We start from the raw sequence: 17094 nt of genomic DNA, 5'->3' as shown, positions 1-17094 counted from the left end.
TATGTAGCCCTTTCTGTAATGTAATCATCTCTCTATGTAGTGACTTCCTGCTGAACTTGTGCTTTATAAATTGTAGCCAATCTGAACAAGCTGAGCTGCAGTGTAAAGCATTGAGAATACCATTCAGACCACCTCAGAATCCAACAAACAGTGCAACTTGGCTGGAGACAGAGCTGAGCTAAAATGATGAAAATTCCTACACTGAAGTCCGTGACTGGTAATAATAATGGAAACCTAATAAGATACATAATCAGTATCACAATAGTAGTAGCAATAATAATAACTATAATAGTGGATCACAAATGGCGCAAGTCCACTTCGCCAGGCTCTCATGTAGAGAATGAAAAATCTTCTTCTTTATTGCATATTCTTTTTGCCGTATAAAACAACGCGTTTCGGGGGTCTAGAGGCCCCTTCATCAGGTTAAAATTAATGTGGAGCAGTGTAGGGGGCAGTATTACTAATGAGGACATTCTAGAAGGGAATTACTCTTGGTGGGACTATGAGGAGCACTATTACTATGGGGGCACTGATATTTCTTCAGGATAGTATTTGGGGGTATTGGGGGCACAGCGAGCAGCAGGATAACACTGTGGGGGCTCCAGGTCGGGGGATGATGATAGAAGCTGAGATGTCCGTGTGTCACACTCTGCAGAGACGAGGCGGCTGAGAGAAGTGTCCGGACCGAATGGAGAAGATGATGACAGAGAAGATCTACATTGGAGGAGACTTCATCTGGAGGCACCGGATGTGAGCGGTACCTGCTGCTGTATAGCGAGTACAGGAAAGTGTGGGGAATTATAGAATTGGGCCATATTCATTGGGGCTGTATACAGAGTGTATTTATGTATGTGTACCATGTATATAGTGTATTTATGTGTATTGGATATATATGGTGTACGTATCGTGACGCCTTGCGTCCGCCGTTGAGTAGGAACCTGTTCTTCAAAATTTGAATCCCACCCATGAACTACCCCCCCCCCCCCCCCCCCGTCGGCGATCTGTCTGCTTAGCCCCCCCCCCCCCCCACGTCAGAGGTCTGTTTACTATCCAAACCCCCCACCCCGCGCCTCCCGTTACCGCTTGGGTCGGTCGGCAGGCTCAGTGAAGGATGCGAATGGACGTCGGCGGCAAGGCGGAGCTTGATGGACGTCCCCTACGTGACTCGTCCCGAGGGGGGTGACACCATTTTCTACCACACCGGGTAACACCAGCCCTAGCAACGCCACTGCTTTAGATGCTGCTATCTCCTGAATGGTAGCAGCTAGAAACATGCAAACTTCTTGTTTGAAAGCTGACATTTCAGACAATAGCATAATGGCAGCAATATGTTCAGTACAGGGGAAGATATCACTGATAGAAATCTGGATGCTGTGAATGCAGCTGAAAGTGAAAGTAAAATCTGGTTTTACCCGCGATTATTCCTGACCCAACTTCTAACAATGATTTCTCACTTTAGCTGTCTTGTATGAAAGCCTGGAATGTCAGCTTTCAAACAAGACCAGTTGCATGTTTCTAGCTGCTACCATTCAGGAGATAGCAGCATCTAAAGCAGCCCCCCCTGCAGTTAGCCATCAGGTGCCTATAGTGTTTCTCCTGAATACACCAGCCTGGATTGAATTAAGCTACTGGCACACTTGCGTTTTTACTGGATCCGGCAGGGTTCAGCAAAAACACTTCTGTTACTGATAATACAACCGTCAGCATCTGTTATGAACGGATCCAGTTGTATTATCTTTAACATTGCCAAGACGTCCCCATTGACTTACATCGTGTGTCATGACCGATCCGTCTTGCTCCGCACCACATCGCGGACATAAAAATGCTGCTTGCAGGGCGATGGGGACGCAACCAAACGGAATGCATTCTGGTGACTCTGTTCCGTTAAGTTGTCCCCGTTGACAATGAATGGGGACAATACGGAAGCGTTTTCCCCGCTATTGAGATCCTATGACAGCTCGCAATGGCGAAAAGGGAAAACGCTAGTGTGAAAGTAGCCTTAGTTGTGAAGCTTCTCAGCTCTCAGGTGTGAATTGACACTTTAAGCGTGAAGTGCTTGTTATGAGGCGCCAAAGCTATATGAGATGCGTGCATGATTAGTCTTACTGACCCAGGTCTGCTTTGTGTAAGCTGGTGACTGTGGGTGGAACAAGGGTTTCTCCAACAAGCTTGCGGTACTGCAGTGTAAGTTCACCCCTCAGCTCTCATCGGCGTTCCTGGCAGCAATCCTCCTTCCTCTGGACAAGATCAGGGTCGTGGAAACAAACAGCTCCCCTTGGCTGCCGCTCTGGTCCCTGGAGGATGCTCTCACGCCTAGATGTCGATGGATTCTCCTGGATGCCTCTTCCAAGCTCACCCTAAGATGGCTGCTGCCTTCTTCTCCAGGCGTTGTAACTCCACCCCTGAGAGCTTTCAACATCACATGAAATGCAGTCTGTTGCTGCGCTTAGGAAACAGCGGCCTCTTGTGGCCAAACAGCAAAAATGTCAGCCCAAATCATTTAACTTCATTCACACAAATACAATGTCCAGACAATGAGAGCTGCTTCCTCTTCTCACATCCGGAGACTTGCTGTGAGGTAAGTCTCTGAAGATAAGTCCTAAGATGGGACCTATGTGTGTGAATCACGACCAGACATTCGGTGAATAATCGGATTTATTTAACTGACGAAAATCAGTTTTGTCTTTTTGTAAAGCTTTTGCCTCTTTCCTCTAAGCGCAGAACCCTCCTTCTGTATCCTATAGAACACGGCAATAAATAAAACCGCCATAAATTCTACAACCAAAATACATTTGACTGTAACTCGAGGCGAATCTGGAAAAAAATGCCGGCTATATTTATAGAGCAGAAACATTTATTTTGGCTGCAGACGGACGCGTCCAATAAAGGATTTTCAGTAGTGATGAGCGCTGGTTCCCTCCGCACACAAATCTGTCCCCCCAAATTTCCCGAAATGTATTCTTGTGGGAAAAATTTAAATAAAATAAAAAATGAAATTGAAAAATTAAAAAAATGGGAAATTAAAAAGCAAGAAACTGGTTGCAGGGTCACGGCTGGGCTCCTGTGAATGATGATGTGAAGCCTGGGATGACTGCAGCAGTTGGCACCGGAGGGCCGTGATGTCATGATGAGATCACCCCTCGCTCATCAGCCTTTCCAGGTTCCCCTCTCCTCCACCAGCCCCTGTTTGTGTTTCCCTGGAAGGAGAGGTCACAGAGTGTCTGGCGGGGACCTCCTTAATGAGAAGCTTGTAGCATCCGACCCGCAGGGACCGGCCACCCACTGACGGGTCCACCATGATGAGTGACCAAGTGTCCTGTGACCAGAGAACATCGAGGAGGGGAGTCCACGGTGCGGGTGGAAATCTGGGAGGCTGTGAGGGACGGCGACCAGTATGACCTCATATCGAAAGTCTCGGGGGGGGGGGGCACATACTTTCAGGCAGTAAGTTTATAAAGGACATTGCTGGAAACAGAAGCAGTGAATATGTGATAGATACAATCTACATGACACAGATACCAGATTTGTATCACAGGTGCACTAGGAAGCATCTATATCTTCTGTATTGTCATTGTATCTATATATTATCTATCATCTATGCAGGCTCGGACTGGCCCACAGGGGTGCAGGGGAATCCCCCGGTGGGCCCCTGAGCAAGGCGGGCCCCTAGTCTCCCACCCCCTGCACAAGTGGCACATAACACAGTAGACTTACCGCACTACATACATGTATTCCATGTACAGGACCTCAACCAGGTGTTCATATAAACAACGTGTTAGATTATTTATTATATTTGAATATATCCATATGGTGGTCCCTAGGTGCCCCAGTCTGACACTGCATCTATGTATCTAATATCTATCTACAGTATCTATCTATTTATCTATCTATCTATTATCTATCTATTATCTATCTATCATCTATCTATCTATCATCTATCTATCTATCTATTATCTATTATCTATCTATCTATCTATTATCTATCTATCTATCTATTATCTATTATCTATCTATCTATCTATCTAATATCTATCTAATATCTATCTATCTATCTCATATCTATCTATCTTCTATCTATCTATCTATCTATCTATCTCTCTATCTCCTATCTATCTATTTGTCTATCTATTATCTATCTATCTATTATCTATTATCTATCTATCTATCTAATATCTATCTAATATCTATCTATCTATCTATCTCATATCTATCTATCTTCTATCTATCTATCTATCTATCTATCTATCTATCTCCTATCTATCTATCTATCTATCTATCTATCTCTCTATCTATCTATCTATCTATCTATCTCATATCCAGCTATTATCTATCTATCTATTATCTATCTATCTATCTCATATCTATCTATCTATTATCTATCTAATATCTATCTCTCTATCTCTCTATCTATCTATCTATCTCATATCTATCTATTATCTATCTATCTATCTATCTCATATCTATCTATCTATTATCTATCTAATATCTATCTATCTATCTCATATCTATCTCTCTATCTCTCTATCTATCTATCTATCTATCTATCTATCTCATATCTATCTATCTATTATCTATCTAATATCTATCTATCTATCTCATATCTATCTATTATCTATCTATCTATTATCTATCTCATATCTATCTATTATCTATCTATCTATCTATCTCATATCTATCTATCTATTATCTATCTAATATCTATCTATCTATCTCATATCTATCTCTCTATCTCTCTATCTATCTATCTATCTATCTATCTATCTCATATCTATCTATCTATTATCTATCTAATATCTATCTATCTATCTCATATCTATCTATTATCTATCTATCTATTATCTATCTATTATCTATCTATTATCTATCTATCTATCATCTATCTCTCTATCTCATATCTATCTATCCAGAACACTTCGAGTCCTGACCGAGCAGTGATTTCTGGGAGTGCAGCGCCCTCTTTTGGATGTCCGGCTCCTGACCTTTAAGGGATTGTCCAATGTAGTTTTAAAAGTTAAGGCAGAAAAATGTGTACAAAGAAATAACTCTGCGGCTCAGCGTTTGCGTGTCGCGCCGTTCCGTCCCCACCGTTACCAGTTTGCTACAAGTGATGACATCCGGCCCGTGGTCACATGACTGCTGCAGCCAATCAATGTGCTGTATGAGTGAACCCCTTGCAGTTCCCTGGACTCCGGCGTTAATTACTGGGATGCGGTCTGATGGTTCCCTGACTGATGACACAGACTCTTGTCCCACTCCGGGTGCTGAGCCCATGGAGCGATCATCCACAGTGCAGGGAGAAAAGTAAGTGAACCTCTGCGTTAGTGACTTCTCCAAGGGCTCCGGGCAGAAGGTGTCCAGTGCAGGAGGTTGGGTGCGTGCGATTCACAGGAGCTCTGTCCATTAAAGGCACACAAAGCCGGCTCTTCTCAGGGGGTTCCATGCCTGGATGCAGAAGACTTCAGAGATAGATGAAGCAGGAAAATCCTACAAACCTTTAAAGGGTGTGACACCGTGAGAGGTTCTGTCTGGGAAAACAGGTCTTTTCCTCCCAGCAGGTGCCGCTGGGCTGATTTACAGCCAGGTGAGGTCAAATACTGGACCGGGTTTTGGAAGCACCTGGCTTTCCTTAAATAGGCAGCTGGGCTCAGAAGCCAGGTCTCTGTGTTGGGATCTGGGAGCCTTGTGTCTGGATGAAGGCTTGCTACCTGTTTGGCGTGAAAACAGGTAGGTGCTGCTATGCTCAAGGACTCTGAGGCAGAATTGCCGCATGGTGTGAATTACCACCAACATCACAAGGTGACTTTTTGCTTGTTTTGTCACTTGCCTAAAGTGTGAATAAAACACTGAACTGTTTGATCCAAAGAACTTGTTGTTGCCTCTGTACCGCGTCCACTAATCCTGTCTACCAGAGCGCGTCCCCACAAGGGGCAGTGTCACAAAACATTCTACATTTGTCAAACCACATGGATCTGAATCCTGCTGTATAGAGAGCTCTTCAGTACAAGGTATCTGTGCAGCGCCACCTGCTGTTTGTTCTTTTCCTTATTTTGTGTCCATCTCCCTGAGATGGTCGATCGCGCTCAGTTTTATTCTTCAACCACCACCAGCCATATGTTCTGTGAGAAGCTGTGGCAGTTATAGGGCGAGAGCTGCAGCAGAAAGGGTATGCCCCCTGAGCTGCCAGCCTGAAGAAAATCTAGCAGAGCAATTGGAGCAGTGAATGTGAAGATCTCCGGACTCATGTGAGGTACAGGGCTGGATCTAGCTTTATTAGAGATTGTCATGTACTTTATGATGTCTGACTTTCATTTTTTTACATCAATCATGGGAGAACCCCTTTAAACCCCTGGCTGTAGATCAGTCCACTGTTGTCACTCTCCCCAGGAGTGGGCATCCTGTTAAGATCACTCTAGAGTTACTTTCACACTAGTGTTTTAGTTTTCCGGTATTGAGATCCGTCATGGGGGTCATTCATTGTCAATGGGGACAAAACTGAGCAGAACGGAGCGCTCCAGAATGCATTCCGTTCCGTTTAGTTGCGTTCCCATACCGGAGAGCAAACCGCAACATGTATTTTGTTTTCCGTCCTGGCATGCGGAGAAAGATGGATCCGTAGTGATCCCCATGCAAGTCAATGGGGACGGATCCATTTTCTCTGCCACAATCGGCCACAATTTTCTCTGCCACAATCAAAAACGGATCCGTCCTCCATTGACTTTCAATAGACTTCATGAAGGATCCGTCTTGGCTATAGAAGACATAATACAACCGGATCCATTCATAACAGATGCAGACGGTTGTATTATCAGTAACGGAAGCGTTTCTGCTGAACCCTGCCGGATCCAGTAAAAACGCAAGTGTGAAAGTAGCCTATGACAATGTGCGATCCTGAGAGACAAAACATAGGATGGATCCAAACATTTTACAGGAAAATGCAAGTGATATGACCTGATGAGTCCTGACCATAACCCTATGAGATGCTGTGACCTGAAGAGTCCTGACCTTAACCCTATGGAGAAGCTGTGACCTGAAGAGTCCTGACCTTAACCCTATGGAGATGTGTAACACCCCAGAGTTGTGTTAATACACACCTCTACCCCGCTACTGTCTGTTAAGAGCCTTTACCTTGTCATCTGATATGATTTTACATTATTTCATTCACAAATGTGCATAAACCATGTTAAATGGAATTATTGTTGTAATTTTCCATGTTCACCAGCAGGTGGCCGCAATGTATTGGTAAGGAGTTAGCTACAGTGTAGTATTTCTAAGCCCCCTCTGTGGAGGTGTGGACTTTTCCACATCCTGCAGCATGGGAGGGGAGGAAGTCAGTGTGCCAGCCACCCCTGTTGGGGGAGGCTGTGTGATAGTCTTCAGGAGTCTCCCTGTATAGGGAAGAAAGCCAGGATCTTGTCTCAGCTGAGACATTGATCACAACCCCAGCCTGAGCCCTGCAGCCTTAGCTGGATGACAAGACAGCAAACGACCTCTAGAGGCCCAGGACGAAAGCATTCCCTGAGAATATATCTGAGTAAAGTCCAGAGACCCAGGAAAAGCCATATTCCTCCTCAGCTAGTCAGTCCCTATAAAGCAGAATATATAGAGAAGAGCAGAAGCCAAATTCCTACCACAGTTTTAGAGCTACTAAGCAGACGTTCTTTCCTGCAAGCTCCAGATTTATAGAGCAGAAAATTCATTCCTGCCAACCATTGCCAAAGCCTGCTGGTACCTAAGACCAAAGCTGTACATTGCTCGGGTGAAAGTTATCTTCAGTAAAGACAAGTTTGAACTTAACCAAAGGTCTGGATCTCAATTTCTGCTGCAAAATCCCTCTATTACTCCTACTAGCACTACACTCAATTTATTGCAAGTGAGTAAGGAGTCCGGCCGTACCCAGGTAGGACACACCATTGACACCATTATCATCACCATACATTATAGGACATTATAGGACATTACACCACTCTGGCATTCCTAACCTGGGGCGTGAGTTATAACATCTTGGGAGGGCCCTGTGATACTACCCTGCGCACGCTGCAATTGGCGTCACAAACAAACCATAGCCTATCATCTACATATGACCCAGTCATTGCATAATTTCGCGTCAGAATGTATACCCCGTATCCTGCTCATTGCAGATGCTGTGACCTGAAGAGTCCTGACCTTAACCCTATGGAGAAGCTGAGCTGTCCACACCAAGCATCCCAGAAAATAGTGATGAACTAAAACACATTTGCAGGGAGGAAAGGTCTACAACTCCTCCTCAACATTGTTCAAAACTTTTGTAGCTACAGGAAGAGCTTGGTGGAGGTGGTTGCTGATAAAAGGGATTTATAAAGTTATTAAATTCAAGAGTTCTCCTACATTTCTTCCTGCATTGTAGATGTCTACTCCATTTTCTCAGTTAAGGAAGTTTATGCTTTTCCTGTGCTAGGATTGTCCTTCTGGATTCGTATGTCTGGCAACCCTGATGGATCAGGGAACGCCATGTATAACGATCATGCGCCAGAGAGTCCCACGAGGTGATGTTGATATCCAGGGACGAGAGAGGCTTTCAGTGTATCTTTGTATCACTTACCTTTGGACAGCTCACCATAAAGGATCTGTCTAGGGATGCGATGGTCTTGCATCCTTACGACATGGCCTGCCCAGCGCATCTGGGCTTTCATCAATAAGGTGTAAACTGATGGTAAGCCTGCTCTTGAGAGGACTCCTGTACCTGCCACCGGATCCTCAGGATTCTATGGAGGCAAGTCATGTGAAAGTAGTTCAGCTGTCTAGCATGTCTTCTGTATACTGTCCAGGTCTCACTAGAATACATCAGGGTGGTTAACACTACCGCCTGGTAGACTTTAAGCTTTGTAGCAAGGCTTATTCCACGGCGGTCCCACGCAATGGTCCACAGTCTGCCGAATGCAGAACTTGCCTTTGCAATTCTGCAGTTGACCTCGATGTCAATTTTCATTACACGGGAGAGGGTACTGCCAAGATACATATATTGGTCCACTGCATGCAGCTTCTGTCCTTCGCTGTGATGGTAGGTTCTTGATATTGGGCTTTCGGAGCTGGCTTGTACATCACTTCGGTTTTCTTCACGTTAATGATGAGGTCAAAGTTGTTGCATGCTGCTGCGAATTTGTCCATGCTGGCTCGCATTTCCTGCTCTGATTCCGTATTAAGGGCACAATCGTTAGCAAAAAGAAACTCACGAAGCACAGTCTCTTTTACCTTGGAGACAGCCTGGAGGCTTTGCAGGTTGAACAGTTTCCCATCGGTTCTACATCTCAGATTGATTCCCAGTGAACTGCTCTGAAAGACATCTGACAGCATGGCTGAAAACATTATGCTGAACAGTGTTGGTGCGAGCATGCACCCTTGTTTCACGCCATTTGTGTCAGTAAAGGCCTCTGAAGATTCACCATTGCTCAGAACCCGAGCCGCCATACCATCATGGAATTGCCATGCCATCAGGATGAATCTGTCTGGGCATCCAAACTTCGACATAATGCCCCATAAGCCTTCGCGACTAACTGTGTCAAAAGCCTTGGTAAGCTCTATAAAGGTGGTGTATAGTTCACGATTTTGCTCCTGACATTTCTCCTGAAGCTGTCAAGCTGCAAATATCATGTCCACCATGCCACGCTCTTTGTGAAAACCACACTGTGTCTCAGGTAGCAGACCCCGTTCCAGATGATCAATCAGACGATTTAGCAACATTCGTGCCAAGATCTTGCCTGCAATTGATAAAAGTGATATTCCTCTATAATTATCGCAGACTTTTCTATTTCCTTTCCTCTTATAAAGGTGTACGATGGACACGTCTTTCAGTTCCTGAGGTATGGAACCTTGATTTCAGAAAGACTGGAACAATTGGGTGAGTTTTTCAGCAAGCCCTGCACCATCAGCCTTGTAGACTTCTGCCCGAATTCCATCAGATCCTGGCGCCTTACCGCTAGACAATTGACTGATGGCCTGTAAGGTTTCAGCCTCTGATGGTGGGATGTCCAGGCTATAGTTGATATCCACCTGGGGTATTCTGTCAATTGCCCCATTATTGATGGTAGATGGGCGGTTCAGCACAGAGTGGAAGTGTTCAGCCCAACGCTGTAGAATCAGAGTTTTCTCAGTGATGAGAGTTGTACCATTCAAATCCAGTAGAGGAGAGCTTTCTGAAGACAGGTCCATACAGGGATCTGATGGCTTCATAGAAACGTTTGGTATTGCTTCCATCAGCAAACTTCAGAATTTCATCTGCTTTGGCACTCGGCCAGGAGTCCTGCATCTTACGGAGTTTGCTCTGTATAGTCCTGCGAGTGTTGACGATGCTTGACGACGGGTCATTTTGATGAGCACGGTGAAGGCAATGTTTTTCGGCTAGCAAGGTCTTAATCTCTTCATCGATTTCATCAAACCAGTCCCGTTGTTTCCTGCAGGTGGGTCCGAGAGCCTTAAGTGAAAACTAATGCAAGATGTTCCGGAAGCATTCCCAGTCCTTCTCAGCACTTTCCTGCATTTGCAGGTTCGTGAGTTTATTATGAGGCTACTATATTGGGATTTACCAATGTATTGACATAGATCTTCTTTATCACATCTCTGTTTCCCTGTGGTCGCTTCTTAGGTTTGATGTGGATATTTAGTTTAGAAATGATGAGTCTATGGTCAGTCCAGCAGTCAGCACTCGGCATGGCCTTAGTCACTCTTACATCCTGTATGTCTTTCCTCCGCACTATGACTATGACGCGGTAAGCTGGAAAGGGTTTTGAGAGAAGCAACAATGTTTAGGGCACCTTTTCTAGTCCCTTCCTCATACCACGGAGGTGAGCAGTGTTATCCTAAAGAGGGCTGCTCAGTCACCCAGGTAGACGCCAAATCCAGCTGTTGCTTCGTCAGCATGAAGACGACCATTAGACCTGAGCCGCCTGTGTGCAGGTCCAGTTCCACAGCTCCCAGTGATTCCACACCTGCTGCTTTATCACTCGCCTATCGCCACAGGACTTTGAACTGGTCGAGATGTCAAGGCTTGCGCATGAATTAGATTTAAGTGAGGGAGAGGTGCGCAGAGTCAGCCTCATTCTCTCTTCCCAGATTACATCTTGCTCCAGTGGCAGGACAGAAGTCGAGACGGTTGAAGATGGGCTGGGCGCAGTGGTTGACCAGGGCATCTTTCGTGTCTTGCCGTGCTCTTAGCATACCACATTGAGATACTGCCTTCATGACCGTTGGTTCTATTTAGTAGCGCTCATCTGGTCACTCCGCCAGACTCTGTCTTCACATGCTCGGGATAGACAAATACCTATGTTACCGAAGGTCAATAACCCGATTGCTACTCTCAACCTGGTTTAGCCAGCCTGTCTAATCTGTTGCCCGGGGTGTAGCCGCTGCGCATGTTACAGCTGCTAGGAGCCACAGGTGAGAGCTGTCAGGTGGGGACCAAATGTGTACAAGCTGCCCTGAAAAGAGCACGACATGCCCTCCACCAGAGGTACTACCCCTCCATAGACACCCCTGACACCCCAAAAATCCAAGTAATTCCAAAGGGTTTACTTACTTTTTCTTGATCCTGTATGCTCATGATTAAACTCCATGGCCTTACACCACAAGGACACCTGCGAGGCCCATTTAGACCATTCCATGGCTCTAAAAGAAGTTTCTGTCAAAGGGCACAGTCTATGCACATTCTTTTTTAAAGTCTATTTTTGATGGTCTCTAATTGATCTTTGGTCCCTGATACGCTATGTCTATTATTAAGTCCAGTTGTAGGCTTTAGGAAGTCTGCTGGCTCACCATATATGTTGCTTACCTCACCTTGATCCAGTGGTGGGTCTTCAATGACGGCCACACTCCAGCTCCATGCTGCTAATTGATAAGCCATAGTTTCACTGGTGCTCTGCTATGGGATTGTTGGCCTATTTAAAAGGGACTCTGGCCTTTGCACCTCTCTCGTATCTTTTGCCTGGCTATTTTGACCTGGATTGTGACCCTGACCTTCACAACAGCTTCGTCCCTGGATTGCTGTTTCCAGCTTTGCTCTTTGAATTGACCCCATGCTACCTGTTGTTCTTCTCCTGGCCCCTGCCCCTTGGCCAAGTTCCTGGCTATGCTCTCATCCCATCGTTTCACCCATGGCATCTTGACCGCTCTGCTAGTGATGACCATTAGCTCTGTTCCTGAATACTATCCATCAGTGATACTGCCGTCAGTGACTATTCTAGTTACCATGACCTAGAAATCCATTGCTAAAAAAATCCATTCCTCTTTTTGAAGAATAAGGGTGGGGAACTGGAAGATTACTTAGACCCCTCACCCAAATCTGCACCAAACCCATTCTGGCTTCGAGAACCTGCACCTCTGGTGAGAAACATAACCATATAGAAGTTTTTTGTTTTTAATGTACTCTCCATGATGGCCATAGACAGCAGACTTTTTGATTTTGATGGTCTGCATGTACAATCTAACGTCTATAGAAAGCTTCTCATCATCTCATCTTCTCCCACTGAGGAAATCCATCATGGTGGATCTTTGCCTGTTAAACCAAATTATTTTCCCTGATATAACTGGTGCCAGAGGTGCCCAGTCTGGTTTATTGCCTTCTGTGGTGACATACCTAATGAGTTCACTCTGTAGACATCTACCACACGTCTCTGTCCTGTTGTCTCTGCCATGGTGGACACAATGGATGCTCCACGACCCCATCTTCCATGTAATGGCCCAGGTATGATATCTGAGGGGCTGTTGAGGGCTTTCATGACTGATTCTACTGTGCAGGAGGCTCAGTCTTCTACCTTTGATGATTTTTATATCTGACCTAATAATGGAGGCTTTTACGGCCACTCGCGCTCATATCTGAAGTATTTTTTTCTCTGCCCCTCTTACATTTTATACCTTGTAATAAAGTGAAGCGGCCGAGTGTTTGGGTGAGCGGGATCTTCCATGTTCTGGGTAACTGTAGCTCATAATCACGTATTTCTTGGCAGAGGCTGATTTGTGCAAAGCTCCAGTAAAACAGTATGGGTTTTGGCACGGCGCAGCGCTACGGTGGATGATGTCGCGTTCTTCACCTTCGCAGGGCTGAGCTATCCCAAAGCTTCTTGATGAGCTGTGAGCTTAGTGAGATTTTGCTTTATTAGCGCTCACGGTCACCGCAGTTCTTATTAGGGGAAAGCTAGGTGTGCGTCCCTCTGACAATACTGCTGGCACGGCGGCCGGAGAACAATGAGTCATGCGGGGAGGGGGGGCGGGCGACTTCATGAAAAACAATTGAATTACTCGCAGCTTGAACTTATTTGTCTGTGAAATATGGAGCAGAGAGACGGAGAAGAAGAGGGCTGCCCTGCACCTCATTACCTGCCCTCCCCCTCATTAGCCGCCCTCCCGCTCGTTAGCCGCCCTGTGCCTCGTTAGCCGTCCTGTGCCTCATTAGCAACTTTACAACCAGATGACATTGTGTGCACAGCCCAGGTCAGCAGCTTGTGTTCTGAGCAGGAACAACGTATGGAGAAATGCTAAATGAGAAAACGGCAAGGAGCAGCGAGGCCGTCAGAGAGGAGGGAAACACCTTGGGCACCTTCTTACGTCACCCCACTATTAAAATCAGCAACTTTGGGAATCCTTTGCTTTACCTAGTGGGTTATAGCATGTTTTATACTCCTGTCACCTCCAAAGCTGGATCCACCACTCTGCTGTTACATTATGTCTTATACTCCAGTCACTCCCAAAGCTGGATCCACCACTCTGCTGTTACATTATGTCTTATACTCCAGTCACTCCCAAAGCTGGATCCACCACTCTGCTGTTACATTATGTCTTATACTGCAGTCAATCCCAAAGCTGGATCCACCACTCTGCTGTTACATTATGTCTTATACTCCAGTCACTCCCAAAGCTGGATCCACCACTCTGCTGTTACATTATGTCTTATACTCCAGTCACTCCCAAAGCTGGATCCACCACTCTGCTGTTACATTATGTCTTATACTCCATTCACTCCCAAAGCTGGATCCACCACTCTGCTGGTACATTATGTCTTATACTCCAGTCACTCCCAAAGCTGGATCCACCACTCTGCTGTTATATTATGTTTTATACTCCTGTCACCTCCAAAGCTGGATCCACCACTCTGCTGTTACATTATTTCTTATACTCCAGTCACTCCCAAAGCTGGATCCACCACTCTGCTGGTACATTATGTCTTATACTCCAGTCACTCCCAAAGCTGGATCCACCACTCTGCTGTTACATTATGTCTTATACTCCAGTCACTCCCAAAGCTGGATCCACCACTCTGCTGTTACATTATGTCTTATACTCCAGTCACTCCCAAAGCTGGATCCACCACTTTGCTGGTACATTATGTCTTATACTCCAGTCACTCCCAAAGCTGGATCCACCACTCTGCTGTTACATTATGTCTTATACTCCAGTCACTCCCAAAGCTGGATCCACCACTCTGCTGGTACATTATGTCTTATACTCCAGTCACTCCCAAAGCTGGATCCACCACTCTGCTGTTACATTATGTCTTATACTCCAGTCACTCCCAAAGCTGGATCCACCACTCTGCTGTTACATTATGTCTTATACTCCATTCACTCCCAAAGCTGGATCCACCACTCTGCTGGTACATTATGTCTTATACTCCAGTCACTCCCAAAGCTGGATCCACCACTCTGCTGTTACATTATGTCTTATACTCCAGTCACTCCCAAAGCTGGATCCACCACTTTGCTGTTACAGTATGTTTTGCACTCCAGTCCCCTCCAGACAAGCATAGATGCTGCTCCACAGACACCAGAAGAGAGGGCAGGGGAGGGACCAGCAGGACCAGACCGCACGAGGACGGATTCTAGTCTGTAAATATGGAGACAATGTAATGAATAGAACAATGGAAAAAAGAAAACACCAAATCGCAGCCCGATGGAGCGTTAAACAACAAGTAATAAAGTATTTATTAGGATGATACGTTAAAAGGAGGTATATTATTCACAAAAATAGATAAAAATCAGACGACCAGGAACCCTGCTGCGCGCCCACATGTTGGACTGGTTACTCGCGCCGCCACACTCCTCCGGGGGGGGGGGGGGGTCATTATATGTATCCGGCGTGTGTTCGGCCGCGTACGGAACAGTGCGGCAGCGATGTTTATTTTGGCGCCTTGTATTTAATCTAAGTAGCTCCTGATGACACGTGGGGCAATATAGAACCAGGTAGAAACGCGTTGAGCTGATGTACCTCCTGGACGCCGCTCACTAGGCAGGGTTAAACCCGGTGAGCCTACATACCTGCTTAGATACAGGCTCTATTGTCAGGGCTACACTCGTGGGGGATCTTCCCTATATCACTTACCGTCAGGTTCTAGGTCCCTGTAACCCACATACTGAGGGGCGGGTGCATAGTGAGACACCTACCTGCACCGCGCAGCCATTGCCGTGAATATATGTAGGGTGGCTGCGGTATCCACATATGGGATTCACTCACTCCAGTGTTTCTCAGTGTGGCCACGCAGCGGTCTTCAGTGAGCCATCTGCTAGACTGGTGACCGGTTGGACCCACTGTTCTGAGCATAGTCTTAGTCCCTGTTTGCAGCTATCGGAGCGCGGTGTGTGCTAGAAAACACTGGACTTTATACCAAGGTCCCAACCTGGAGACGGTTTGTTTGCTCTATCCCTCTCTACAGCGGGCGTCCTGGTTTACGGATTTTTATCTATTTTTGTGAATAATATGCCGCATTTTAACATATCATCCTAATAAATACTTTATTAATTTTTTGTTGTTTAACGCTCCATCAGCTGTGATCAGATTGTCACTAGTGAACGTCCGCCACCGGAACTAGTAACGTCTTGTGTTTAAAGAAAACACAGCAAATACTTAAAGGGGTATTCACATCATGAAAATGTAGGAAAAATCTATAGGATATGCCAATAAAGTCCAACAGGTGCAAGTCCCAGAACCAAAATGTCATTACATAAATACAGCACCAGAACCAAGCTCAGTACATAAATACAGCAACAGAACCAAGCTCAGTACATACATACAGCACCAGAACCAAGACCATTACATAAATGCAGCACCGGAACCAAGCTCAGTACATAAATACAGCACCGGAACCAAGCTCAGTACATAAATACAGCACCAGAACCAAGACCATTACATAAATACAGGACCAGAACCAAGCTCAGTACATAAATACAGCACCGGAACCAAGACCATTAGATAAATACAGCACCAGAACCAAGCTCATTACATAAATACAGCAACAGAACCAAGCTCAGTACATAAATACAGCACCAGAACCAAGCTCATTACATAAATACAGCACCAGAACCAACATCAATACATAAATACAGCACCAGAACCAAGCCCATTACATAAATACAGCACCAGAACCAAGACCATTGCATACATACAACACCAGAACCAAGCCCATTACATAAATACAGCACCAGAACCAAGCTCATTACATAAATACAGCACCAGAACCAAGATCACTACAAAAATACAACACCAGAACCAAGCCCATTACATAAAAACAGCACCAGAACCAAGCTCAGTACATGAAAACAGCACCAGAAAAAAGCCCATTACATAAATACAGCACCAGAACCAAGCCCATTAAATAAATACTGCACCAGAACCAAGCTTAGTACATAAATACAGCTCCAGAACCAAGCCCATTACATAAATACAGCACCGGAACCAAACTCAGTACATAAATACGGCAACAGAACCAATCCCATTACATAAATACTGCACCAGAACCAAGCTCAGTACATACATACAGGACCAGAACCAAGCTCAGTACATAAATACGGCAACAGAACCAAGACCATTACATAAATACAGCACCGGAAACAAGCTCAGTACATAAATACATTAACAGAACCAAGCTCAGTACATAAATACAGGACCAGAACCAAGCTTATTACATAAATACAGCACCAGAACCAAGCTTATTACATAAATACAGGACCAGAACCAAGCTCAGTACATAAATACTGCACCAGAACCAAGACCATTACATAAATACAGCACCAGAACCCAGCTCATTACATAAATACAGCACCAGAACCCAGCTCATTACATAAATACAGCACCAGA

Source organism: Bufo gargarizans, chromosome 5 (genome assembly GCF_014858855.1).
Source record: "Bufo gargarizans isolate SCDJY-AF-19 chromosome 5, ASM1485885v1, whole genome shotgun sequence".
NCBI classification, from domain to species: Eukaryota; Metazoa; Chordata; class Amphibia; order Anura; family Bufonidae; genus Bufo; species Bufo gargarizans.
The sequence above is the reverse complement of the archived record's forward strand: the minus strand, read 5'-3'. Positions refer to the sequence as shown.